Source organism: Anomaloglossus baeobatrachus, chromosome 2 (genome assembly GCF_048569485.1).
Source record: "Anomaloglossus baeobatrachus isolate aAnoBae1 chromosome 2, aAnoBae1.hap1, whole genome shotgun sequence".
In the NCBI taxonomy this organism is placed as follows: Eukaryota; Metazoa; Chordata; class Amphibia; order Anura; family Aromobatidae; genus Anomaloglossus; species Anomaloglossus baeobatrachus.
Window position 1 is genome coordinate 34,091,468 of NC_134354.1, and position 14,003 is coordinate 34,105,470.

Consider the following 14,003-nt stretch of genomic DNA (forward strand, 5'->3'; position numbering starts at 1 on the left):
ATACTATATATAAGGCAATGTGGAGACTATTATACTATTTATTTACTATGGGGTGCATTATACTATTTGGAGGAGTAAGGAGGTGCATTATAATACTGTATATGGAGGACTATGAGGGTGACCTATACTATATGGAAGGCAATGTAGGTTCCGGTTATACTCTATAGTGGACTATGGGCTGCATTATACTATACGGAGGACTATAGAGGGTGCATTATAATATATGGAGGACTATATGGAGGTCTATGTTGTGCATTATAATATAAGAAGGACTTTGTGGTGCCCATTATACTATATGGTGTACTATGGAGTGTATTATAATATATGCAGAACTATGGAGTTTCATTATACTATATGGAGGATTATATAGGGTCAGTTATACATATGAATGGCTATGGGGGGGAAATATACTAGATGGAAGGCAATGTAGGGCACATTATACTATATGGAGGACTATGGGAGTGCATTATAATATATGGAGGGCTATGGGGGTGAATTAGGACTATGGGATGCATTATACTATATGGAGGACTATGTGGGGCCCATTATACTATATGGAGGACTATGGTGGGTGCATTACATTATAATGAGATCTATATGGGGCCAATTATACTATATGGAAGGTTATGTGGGGGCTATTATAATATTTTGGGAGCTATGAGAGAACATTTATACTTTATGGAGGTCTACTTGAGGGTCAATTTACTGTATGCAAGCAATTATACAGTGTGCAGGATTGTATTGAGTCTATTGTGATGCTCCTGTACTATCAGGTCGTCACAGGGTACTGCCCTTCGGCACAATATCAACCTCCTTCTTGGTTATGTGTCCCCATTTATATGGTGTTGCCTACATCAGCTAATCAAAATCCTAGGTACACTCTGCACCACACCCACCAGACTCACCAGTAGACAGCATGAGTGGAATAGGGTCGCTCACTTGGGGGGTTAGGTAGGGGAGGTCAGGAGTGTCAGGAGGGGAGAGAAAAGTGTTGGAAGTGAAGGAGAGAGGAGGTCAGGAGCCGGGCTCCTAGGAAGCCATCAAGGTGGCCGACGGTGGTCTGAGCCCAGAGGAGCTGGACCCCCGATCGCAGGAGATCATGGCAAGGGGCACGGAACTGTCGAGGAGGACAGCCGGCGGCCATGCACTATCACCGGGCTGAGACAAGGGCACGACGAGGTACGTGGACCCTAGGTCAGGGAGTAGCTTCAGGCAACCTGACAATTTACCCGATGAGAACGGAGCCTTCAAGATCCGCTCTCCACCCGCTCCAAAATCGGGGTACTAGCGCAACGAGGGGGATAGGCCTTGCCACTAAAACAGTCCATAAAATCCCAAGCGCGAACCCTGAGAGCAAGCTCCCACACTTAAACATAGTGGGGAGCGGGACCCGACTAGTTCCATACTACCGGGACCAACAGAAAAGTAAACTTAGTGCCAGGAGGCAGGTCACGGATCATAAGGCAGCACCATCGGGGACGGGACCCGAACTAAGCTCCCCTCAGCGGCAGCGGTATCCAGAACTTTGGAAATCACTGTGAGGTATCATACAGTGTTTGTGGGGCACTTTTGTTGCCATCATACTATATGGCTGCAATGAAAGTAACAATATGCTCTTATGTGATCCAGCCGAATATTAATTAAATGTTTTGGGTTTTTTTGCTTCACCGTTCTAAACTTATGTCCTCCTGGAAATCAATGTACAAATTTTCCTTTCTATGAATTGGGCGTGTACCACAGAACCTCACAGTGGGTGTGGCCATGTTCTGATTGGCCATTGTCACATGAGAAAAAGGAAACGCCCACTGAGAAGTTCTATGGTACACGCCCAGTTGATAGAAGGGAAAATGTGTACCTTTATTTCCGGGGGACATAACTTTAGAAAGGAGAAGCACAGAAGAAAAATACAAACTGTTCTAGAATCAGTGGAATAATGATAATCGAGGAAGGTGCTCAGCTTAAATAAAAAAAATTAGTGAATGATCCCCTTTAAATGTAAATTTACTATGTCCATAGTTTCAGTCACTAGTTTCTTTTTAGAATATATTCACTAATGCTTTCCAGGAAAATAAAACAAAAACTAAAGTCATAGGTAAACAGGGGGAAGATTTACAGGTACTAGAGATATTTGGGGATTTTCTATCTGGTTAAAAATGTACCTAAAAAATGTGACTAATTTATTGAATGGAGGCCTCCTGCACCTCAGGGAAGAGGATCCGGTTTTGCATTTTAAGTTTAGTTCCTATGAAGTACATGAAAAACAGAAATCAGATGAAATATATACTTATATTTGTATGGCGGGACATGGAGTGCGCAGAGACATAGGACGCTATGTGCCACACTATAGGTGTGTACAGAAATGCAAAGGACGTCACAAGTTTCTGAAAGGGCTCGGTGCAATATGCGCAAGAATTTAGGATTAAATCTACAAAATCTGCCCTATATGGTTTTTGGGTACTCACTAAATGACATCGATGTGTTGTAAAAGACAAAGATCAGTATCAAGTGTAAAAAAAAAAAGGACCAACCTTAGGGGTACTTTGCACGTTGCGACATCGCTACTGCGATATCGTCAGGGTCAAATCAAAAGTGACGCACATCCCGCGCTGGTAACGACGTCGCAACGTGTAAAGCCTAGATGCACCAATAAATGATCGCAAAAGCGTCGTAAATCAGTGATCTGTGTAGTGTTGGACATTTTCATAATGTCGCACCGATAGGACATACGATGTTGTTCCTTGTTCCTGCAGCAGCGCACATCGCTGTGTGTGAAGCCGCAGGAGTGAGGAACATCTCTTACCTGTGTCCCGCCGGCTATGCGGAAGGAAGGAGGTGGGCAGGATGTTTACGTCCCGCTCTTCTCCGCCCCTCCGCTTCTATTGGCCGCCTGCCGTGTGACGTCGCTGTGACGCCGCACGACCCGCCCCCTTAGGAAGGAGGCGGGTCGCCGGCCAGAGCGACGTCGCAGGGCAGGTGAGTGCGTGTGAAGCTGCCGTAGAGATAATGTTCACTACGGCAGCTGTCACACAATATCGCATTTGCGACGGGGGCGGGGACTATCGCGCTCGGCATCGCTATCATCGGCTAGCGATGTCGCAGCGTGCAAAGTACCCCTTAGGGTTGTGGTGCTTATGGGGGCACACATGTAGTCTCATCCGTCACTACTGAAGGGGGTGCAACCTGCCTTCCTGGCTTTCCACATACAATCCCATTCGATAGAAAGGCAGCTTCATGGGATGGTTACATTGACGGGACTGTAATATTTGGGCCCCTTATGACTCTTGTTCACATTTTGAATTCATTATTTGGCCATTTTATGGGAAAAAGTTAAAAGAATGTAAAGCAATAGCTGCCAACCCATATATTGCCATATTTGGGGGAGGGAAAGGAGATCTCATCATGAACTAAAATTTTGGTTAACTGCGCTGAAAGTAAAGTTGAATGAAACTTTTAGAAAACGTTTGCTACATCATAGAGAGAAGTTGTAAGCTTAAAGAAAAACGATCATCAGAAAATTACCTATTGATTAAATCAGGTTTTTGTGCTACATCTATTTTTTTTTTATTTTAGAATTTTTATTTTTTTTTTACATTTCACAATCTACGAGTATTTGAAAAAAATATTTTTATAATATTATATATTTATATTTCTATTATATTATACTAGGTATAGCACCCGGTGTTGCCTGGGATAGTAGCTGTATCTCTATTTCTCTCCCAGTCTCTGTCTATCTCCCTCTGTCTCTTTGTCTGTCTCTTTCCTTGTCTGTCTCCCTATCGCTTTCCCTGTCTCTCTCTTTCCCTGTCTCTCTCTTTCCCTGTCTCTGTCTCTTTGTCTGTGTCTGTCATTTTCCCTGTGTCTATCTCTTTGTCTGTGTCTGTCTCCCCGTCTCTTTGTCTGTCTGTCTCTTTCTGTCTCTTTCTCTGTCTGCCTGTCTCCTTCCCTGTCTCTTTGTCTGTCTGTCTCTTTCCCTGTCTATCTGTGTCTGTCTTTGTCTGCCTCTGTCTCTTTCCATGTCTGTCTCTTTCCCTGTCTGTCTCTTTCCCTGTCTGCCTCTGTCTGTTTCTTTCCCTGTCTGTCTCTTTCCCTGTCTGCCTCTGTCTCTCTCTTTCCCTGTCTCTCTCTTTCCCTGTCTCTGTCTCTTTGTCTGTGTCTGTCATTTTCCCTGTGTCTGTCTCTTTGTCTGTGTCTGTCTCCCCATCTCTTTGTCTGTCTGTCTCTTTCTGTCTCTTTCCCTGTCTGCCTGTCTCCTTCCCTGTCTCTTTGTCTGTCTGTCTCTTTCCCTGTCTATCTGTGTCTGTCTTTGTCTGCCTCTGTCTCTTTCCATGTCTGTCGCTTTCCCTGTCTGCCTCTGTCTGTTTCTTTCCCTGTCTGTCTCTTTCCCTGTCTGTCTCTCTCCCTGTCTGCCTCTGTCTGTCTCTTTCCCTGGCTGCATTGTGACATGCCAACATTGCATGTAAGGGCGTGGCTGTGCATTCTTCTGAAGTTCTGGCTGCATTGTGGCTCCCAGCTCCATTGACTATAATGGAGGCAGCTTTTTGTCGAATAACTGTAAAGCATGGGGTTAAAATTTCCCCTCAAAACATAGTCTATGACGTTCCCTGAGTCAATTAGCGTGTCTGTGCATAATTTTGTGATTGTACATGCGACGGTGCAAATTCCTTTAGGAGACATACATACATAAATACACTCAGCTTTAAATAATAGATTATTTATAATATTTTATAAGAAAAAATTTTAGTCACTGACCACTGGGTTTTTCTGATACTTTAACTTCCTGTTGTTTCTGGAAACAAGACATGTACATTAGCCACAACGGTCAGACCCTGATCATAACTTTCGTATTTATGTGTCTAATAAGCATGTGCAAAGGTCATAGAGAAGAGAGGAGGAGCAGGTGAGCTGTGATGTTGTTTATTGGGATTGGTGAATCCTGAGTTATCAGCTGTGTTTAGATAAGAAAACGGTAAACTCTTCCTGAATGAACAGGCAGTATCGGTGTCACGGTTCCGTTGTGCAGAGCATTTTTCACACTGGTGATGTTCTGCCACACTCTCCTCATCTGCTGAGCCTGCACTTACATGTTTCCTTTGTGCAGAGCATTGTGCATTTGGAAATGCTCTGCTATGTGTCTTGTGCACCTGCAATCAGGTTATCTTTCAGCATAGTGTCATGTCCTTACCAAAGTCCGCTCCTGCAACTTCTGCTTCATTCACCAGGCGCTGCCGTATTCCCGCTGTGGATAGTGCTGGTGATAGGAGAGTCGATGCCAGTGGCTCTGGTGGACGCAGGCTCCGCTCATCCACTAGGCTAGGTTTTCCTGGCGCCTGCAGTATCACTGGCTGAGTGTAGGTGGCATGTGTCTTCCAGCTGAGGTTGCCACAATAAAGCTACAGCCAATGGGAAGACACCACACCCTTTTTACCCCCTCTTCTGTCTGATGGCCATTGCCAGATATAGATTGTATTCCTACTAGACTCTGGTTCTCCCCTGCTCTGATTATTGATTCCTGCTTTGATCCCGGTCTGCTCTCTGACTACCCTCCTATCTGCCGTATTTGTACCTCGCTGCCCGTTCTGGATTTGACCTCTGCTTTGTTTTCTGATTACGTCCTTGCCTGCTTGATTCTGTCCCTGTTTTGCATTTCTCGGTTTGACCCTGCCTGGCTACTACTCTCATCGGACTGCAGCCTACCACAGGAAGTGATCACCTTGGACCCTGTGTAATTCCAAATCCCTGTATAGGGGTTAAAGAGTTTCAGGGTTCTAGGGGTCCTGCTTTGTGAGCGGCTTTCCCCTAGCCCGTCTGTGACAGCCAGTCTGAGTCTGTGGACCAGGCAGGTGCTACAACTAGGTTCCACGCTGGTTCTAGGAGGTGCTTACGCAGATATTCCTCATTCCTGGTGATTGCTCTGTTTCTTTACTGGGCATGCTCTGCCTGAACTTTGCCAGTCGTACTCTCTGGTTCTGCAGTTGTGCTCTTGGCTCCTGTTTGTACTTATGTTCTGATCTTGGCTTCTCGACCCGAACTGTTACTAACTTCTCTCTGCCCATGCCCTGTCTTTGTTGTTACCTCCAGACTTCTGACCTCGGAGCATTTCCTGACCACGTCTCTGTCTGAATCTCTACGTACTCTCCTGGAATCCTGACCCTCAGCCTGTGACTTTACTACATCTCTCATCTCTGGTCTCTCCCTGAGTCCTGTCGTGTCCTCCTGGTTTCAGATCCCGGCTTGTCTGACTACTCTGTCATCCATACTGCTCATCGTAGTGTCTAGCATCACAATAGGTTCATTAAAAAAAGCCTCAGTTGCCAATTTGAAAATGTCAAGATTACGGTTTTGGTTTTTAATAAAGATCTTAATATAAAAAAGCCAATTTTTTTGTTCTAAAAAAATACATGTAACGCAAAAAAAAACTGATGTAAATAATAGGTCATTTTCTGATCAAAGCTTCCTATTAGATACTGAGACCTCCATGGTCCCTTAAAGATAAGGTAACAAGAGCTTAGCTGGGAACTCAACATATAGTCTAACATATCAAATTCTTTACAAATTTTTGAGAATTCGATTTCCAAGTTTATTTGGATTTTTTGGACAGCTGGGAGAGGGTTAAATATAAAAATACCTTTATATTCACCCTTCTTCACCTGTTCTTAAAGGGGTTGTCCACTACTTTTACACTGAATGGCCTGTCCTTAGAATAGGTCATCAATGTCTGATCTACTGCTAAGGAAGCATATGTAAATTTTGAGACACTTAGGACATAAAAAGGCTAGTTTTATGTGAGCCCAGCAGCCAGCATCAAGGTGTATCTCAAATTACAAATCGCCTTTGGCTGATGGAAAGAAGTGCTCAGTGAGAAGGCATGACTCTGAAATCTAATGGCACTTCCTAACAGACAAGTGTTAACAGGTGCAAACTAAACATGAAATATACTCTAACAAATCTACAGCTGCACTCTGAGACAGGATGTTATGTCTAACCAAGGGGGTGAGCAAGCCGTAGTGAAATGGAAGCAAGGGGGTCGGAAGCCAAGGAGTCACGTCAAGGAGAGCAGAGACGCAGTCGGGGAACATAACAGAGGTCAGAGGTCAGGTAAGTATAGAGGGGTTGGAGGCCAAGACACAGAACGAGACCGAGGTCAGGTAGACAGGATGGGATGACAGAACTAGGGCAACGGATGTCATGAAAAGGTAGGCTGGGTAGCGGGACAGATTAGAGAAAACTCTCAGGAACCAGGGCGCACGCTGCAGAGCAGAGCTATAACTGGCGGCATTCCGGAGGATTCCACGCAATAATAAAGCGGTGAGAGTCCTGGAACAAGGCACAACGGAACAGACCTCTCCAACCTGACTTAACCCTGTCAGAGCCAAGCTATAGTCATGACAGCCAGTTTAATGTGGGTAGAGTAATTTAAGTAGGGACCCAGCAAAGAGAGATACGTCTTGATGCTGGTTGTTGGGCTCATGTAAAACTGACCTTGTCTATGTGATAAGCATCTCCATTTTTTCATTTATTTCCTTAGCAGTATTGTATTTCCAAATTCCTATATTTAATGTTTCCTGTTGTGAATGTCATCTGTGTGGGTGCTGTTTTGGAGCTCCCTCTGGTGGCCAGGAATGGTAGTGAAGCTGAGTCTGAGTCTGTGACTCAGACAGGTGTCGGCATTAATTGGGAATTAAGGAAGTCCTATTGCAGTCAAGCCTGATGTACATAGGAGAGCACTTTTTGCCTTGCTGGTGCCGGTGATAGTTGAATTTTCCTCAGTCTCTGAACCTGGTTTGGAGTTCTGTCCTTCCCTGTTTTCCTGTGCAAGACCTCTGCAAATAAGTTTGCAAGCTTTTGCTTTGCTTCCTGGTTTACACCTTTGGGTGTTTGTTTTTCTTTTTGTTTTGTTTGGAATCTGTTTTCTTGCAGGTGAAGATTTGCTTTTCTAGTTTGGTGAGCATGGGGCTTCCCCCTTTGCTAGCTCTTCTGCAAGAAAAGGGAGATTCTCCCTGTCAAACTTGATTTTTTGCACTTTTGTATTTTCTGTGTTTTTTTGGGTATTTTGTTTCTCCCATTATTTACAAGAGTACCTGATATAGTGGGGGTGAGGTTGTTTGACCTCCAGGGCCATTTTACTATCAGGAGATTGGTATTTTTCTATAGGGTTTTATACTGGCCGCAATCAGTTTCCTTTTCTTTCCTTTGTATGTAGGTAGTCGGGCCTCGCCTTTGCTAAATCTATTTTTCCTATCTGTGTATTATGTTTTCCTACATCACTGTAATCTCTATATGTCGGGGGCTGGCTATTCCTTTGGGGACTTCTCTGAGGCAAGGTAGATTTATTCATTTCTATCTGTGAGGTGTAGCTAGTTTCTCTGGCTGTGATGAGGCATCTAGGTTTTTAAGAACGATCCACAGCTACTTCTAGTGTGGTCTGATAGTTAGGGGATTGCGGTCAGCTCAGGTTCCAACTACTCTTGTTTTTCTTGGTGTTTTTCTTCTAATGGGATTTTTTTGTAATCTTCTACGGTTACCGGATCAAAACAGTTTCGATACCTTAGAACATCAGAGTGCAGCTGTATCTTTCTTAGAGCCTGATTCGTTGCTCCTTGCCACAAATTTTACTCCAGTCAAAGATTCGAGTAACATTTCTGGTGTAAGGAACGCCACAGCTTGTCATGAATTAGATAAGCGGTGAAGTCACCTTCCCATTCAGCCCCATCCAACCTACTTCCTGCCCCAGTGGTACTCATTTTCCCAGAGATTGACAAAATTGACAGCAAAACTCGAGGTTGCACAAAAATTCTGTGACTTATCAAATTGTTTTATGCCAAATTTTGGGCAAAAATACTTTGATAAATCAGGGCCTTAATATAGATACTGAAGTGTACTGAAATGCATTGTTAAATACCCTAATAGGGAATTTTAGAGACAGGACATTTTGAATAGTAGAATTTGTAATGATTCTTTTCTCCTGAGGGGGCGCTGTAGGAAAACAGAGCACTTTCTGATGGTTCCTTCTACAGATTACCACTGATTCCTGGTTATACACACAATATACAAACCCTTTAAATTGTGCGTATAATGTCAGTAATGACAAACTCCAAGATTAGCACCGCATATAGCCAGGTAATGACAACATTACAAGAATGCCTGTGTCCCAGCTGACTGTAATAAGTGACCCAGCGCGGCCGGTCACATTGTTACTGGAGGACTACAACAAAATAATGCCAAAATCGGAGTTTATCTGGCAACCAAATGCCTGGCAGTGTTTATGCGATAAGACTGTTTGTGTAACCTTGTCATACATACCTTGCGCTGCCATGTCTGCTGGTTCCCATACTAACACATGATTATCCACTACAAGGAGCCCAGACAGCTACAACAACAAAGGAGAAAGCAAGAACAGACAAAGGGGGGTATCATACGAGAGCAGACACCTGAAGCTGGGACCAGTCGTCCAATGTGTACATTAATATGACCAGCAATCTGGGGGGTACTTCTGCTTTTATACTGCACAATTATCCCACAGCTCTGTAGATGTGGGTCCAGTAATCCAATGTGTACATCTATTTGATCATCAATCCAGGGGTACTTCTGCTTTTATACTGCACAATTATCCCACAGCCCTGTAGATGTGGGTCCAGTAGTCCAATGTGTACATCAATATGACCAGCAATCCCGGGATACTTCTGTTTTTATACTGCACAATTATCCCACAGATGTGGGTTCAGTAGTCCAATGTGTACATCAATATGACCAGCACTCCAGGGGCACTTCTGCTTTTATACTGCACAATTATCCCACAGCCCTGTAGATGTGGGTCCAGTAGTCCAATATGTACATCAATATGATCAGAAATCCGGGGGTACTTCTGCTTTTATACTGTACAATTACCCCACAGCCCTGTAGGTGTGGGTCCAGTAGTCCAATGTGTATATCAATATGACAGCAATCCGGGGGTACTTCTGCTTTTATACTGCACAATTATCCCACAACCCTGTAGGTGTGGGTCCAGTAATCTAATGTGCACATCAATTTGACCAGTAATCTGAGGGGGTACTTCTTTTATACTGCACAATAATCCCACAGCCCTGTAGATCTGAGTCCAGTAGTCCAATGTGTACATCAATATGACCAGCAATCCGGGGGTACTTCTGCTTTTATACTGCACAATTATCCAACAGCCCTGTAGATGTGGGTCCAGTAGTCCAATGTATACATCAATATGACCAGCAAGCCAGGGCTACTTCTGCTTTTATACTGAACAATTATCCCACAGCCCTGTAGATGTGGGTCCAGTATTCCAATGTGTACATCAATTTGACCAGCAATCCAGGGCTACTTCTGCTTTTATACTGTGCAATTATCCCACAGCACTGTAGGTGGCAGCATTGCGAATTGCAGCATTTATCAATAAAATATGTATTTGTTTTGCCATTTTAAAGAGAACCTGTCATGTAAATATAGATTATTTATGTCCCTGTGTATTTATAGAGTGATCTGCATTAGTGGTGTCCAGTAGTATGGTTGGCTTGATGTAAAGATATATCCCCCCCCCTTCCCTGCAAACAGTGAAAGTTTGGGGCGACTTTGACCTGGGGTGCTATTGCCCATGCACGTATGCTCCGCTATCATCTGTGTTTCCCATCTGTTTTCAGTTCCTCACAAGGGGCACTTAGCATACAATACTACACCTCTATACATCACCATTCCAATAATTACCTATCACACCCGAGACACAATGGCCCCTGAGCTGTGTACACTGGTGCAAAGTAACAATACAGTGTACCAAAAACTTCAAAGGGAATACAATTATTATAATGTTTTTTATTTTTTTTTTCAAATTTAAATATTGTTTTATTAAATACTATATTTACAGTACAGACCAAAAGTTTGGACACACCTTCTCATTCAAAGTGTTTTCTTTATTTTCATGACTCTGAAAATTGTAGATTCACATTGAAGGCATCAAAACTATGAATTAACACATGTGGAATGAAATACTTAACAAAAAAGTGTGAAACTACTGAAAATATGTCTTATATTCTAGGTTCTTCACAGTAGCCGCCTTTTGCTTTGATTACTGCTTTGCACACTCTTAGGCTACATGCGCACGCTGCTTCTTTTTCGTGTTCACAAACTGCAGCCAAAACTGCAGCCAAAACTGCACCTTGTCAGAGAGAGCCTGGAAATGTCACAAAAAATGTAGGTGCTTTTTTGGTGCATTTTTGCTGCTTTTCTGGTGCGTTTTTGGCTGCAGTTTTGTCAACAATTGTTTCATGTATTTTTCAGTTCAAACAAGCCCATAAAGCTTGTTGAATTGAAAAAAAAAAATAGAAATAAATAAATAATTAAAAAAAACTGGCGTGCGGTCCCCCCCATTTTAATACCAGCCAGATAAAGCCATACGGCTGAAGGCTGGTATTCTCAGGATGGGGAGCTCCACGTTATGGGGAGCCCCCCAGCCTAACAATATCAGCCAGCAGCCGCCCAGAATGGCCGCATACATTATATGCGACAGTTCTGGGACTGTACCCGGCTCTTCCTGATTTGCCCTGGTGCGTTGGCAAATCGGGGTAATAAGGAGTTAATGGCAGCCCATAGCTGCCAATAAGTCCTAGATTAATCATGTCAGGCGTCTCCCGGAGAAACCCTCCATGATTAATCTGTAAATTACAGTAAATAAACACACACACCCGAAAAAATCCTTTATTAGAAATAAAAAACACAAACACATTCCCTCATTACCAATTTATTAACCCCGACAAAGCCCTCCATGTCCGGCGTAATCCAGCATGCTCCAGCGTCGCATCCAGCTCTGCTGCATGCAGGTGACCGGAGAAGCAGCAGACACCGCCGCTCCGGTCACCTCCATGCAGCTAATGAAGACAGCCGCGCGATCAGCTGAGCTGTCACCGAGGTTACCCGCGGCCACCGCTGAATCCAGCGGTGGCCGCGAGTAACCTCAGTGACAGCTCAGTTGATCGCGCTACTGCGTGGAGCCGGCAGGAGCGTGGAGCCGGCAGGAGCGTGGAGCCGGCAGGAGCGTGGAGCCGGCAGGAGCGTGGAGCCGGCAGGAGCGTGGAGGACGGGACTTTCAGCGGTGGCGGTGGCGGTGAGAGGGGTCCATCATCTCCCCTGTCCGTGCATGCTGGGGACAGCGGTACGTCGGGGAACACGTGGAGGACGGGACTATCAGCGGCAGCGGCAGCGAGAGGGGGATGGACGTTGGCAGCTGAAAACATTGATTTTTCCCTCTCGCTGCCGCCGCTGCTGATAGTCCCGTCCTCCACATCATCTCCCCTGTGCGTGCACGCTGGGGACAGTGGTACTTCGGGGAACACGTGGAGGACGGGACTATCAGCGGCGGCAGCAGAGAGATAAAAATCAATGTTTTCAGCTGTCAATGTCCATCCCCCTCTTGCTGCCGCCGCTGATAGTCCCCGTCCTCCACATCATCTCCCCTGGGGACAGCGGTACTTCGGGGAACACGTGGAGGACGGGACTATCAGCGGCGGCGGCGGCAGCGAGAGGGAAAAATCAATGTTTTCAGCTGCCAATGTCCATCCTCCTCTCGCTGCCGCTGCTGATAGTCCCGTCCTCCACATCATCTCCCCTGGGGACAGCGATACTTCGGGGAACACGTGGAGGACGGGACGGGACCACTTGCCTGACCTCACTTCCTGACAAATCACCTGCGTTTTTGCTAGCAAAAACGCAGGTAAAAGGCAGGTAAAATGCACCACTTTTGATTAGCATGCATTTTTCCTGCGTTTTTGATGCCCTCATTGATTTCAATGGGTGACAAATGTTGACAAAAACGCAGGAAGAATGAACATGCTGCATTTTTTTTGTCACAAACTTTTGACAAAAAAAACGCTGACAAATAAACTGCAATGTGCGCATGACAAATCTGACTTCTCATAGACTTTGCTGGGAAGTCAGATGTCAGAAAGTTCTGCTGACAAAACTGCAGCCAAAAAAGCAGCAAAAAAGCAGGAAAAAAAGCAGCGTGCGCATGTAGCCTAAGCATTCTCTTGATGATCTTCAAGAGGTAGTCACCGGAAATGGTTTTCACTTCACAGGTGTGCCCTGTCAGGTTTAATAAGTGGGATTTCTTGCCTTATAAATGGGGATGGGACCATCAGTTGTGTTGTGCAGAAGTCTGGTGGATACACAGCTGATAGTCCTACTGAATAGACTGTTAGAATTTGTATTATGGCAAGAAAAAAGCAGCTAAGTAAAGAAAAACGAGTGCCCATCATTACTTTAAGAAATGAAGGTCAGTCAGTCCGAAAAATTGGTAAAACTTTGAAAGTGTCCCCAAGTGCAGTGGCAAAAACCATCAAACGGTACATAGAAACTGTCTCTCATGAGGACCGCCCCAGGAAAGGAAGACCAAGAGTCAAAACTCCTGTGGAGGATAAGTTTATCCGAGTCACCAGCCTCAGAAATCGCAGGTTTACAGCAGCTCAGATTAGAGACCAGGCCAATGCCACATAGAGTTGCAGCAGCAGACGCATCTCTAGAACAACTGTAAGAGGAGACTTTGTGCAGCAGCCTTCATGGTAAAATAGCTGCTAGGAAACCACTGCTAAGGACACGCAACAAGCAGAAGAGACTTGTTTGGGCTAAAGAACACAAGGAATGGAAATTAGACCAGTGGAAATCTGTGCCAGACCTGAACCCAATCGAGATGGTTTGGGGTGAGTTGGACCGCAGAGTGAAGGCAAAAAGGCCAACAAGTGCTAAGCATCTCTGGGAACTCCTTCAAGACTGTTGGAAGACCATTTCTGGTGACTACCTCTTGAAGCTCATCAAGAGAATGCCAAGAGTGTGCAAAGCAGTAATCAAAGCAAAAGGTGGCTACTTTGAAGAACCTAGAATATAAGACATATTTTCAGTTGTCTCACACTTTTTCATTAAGTATTTCATTCCACATGTGTTAATTCATAGTTTTGATGCTTTCAATGTGAATCTACAATTTTCAGTCATGAAAATAAAGAAAACTC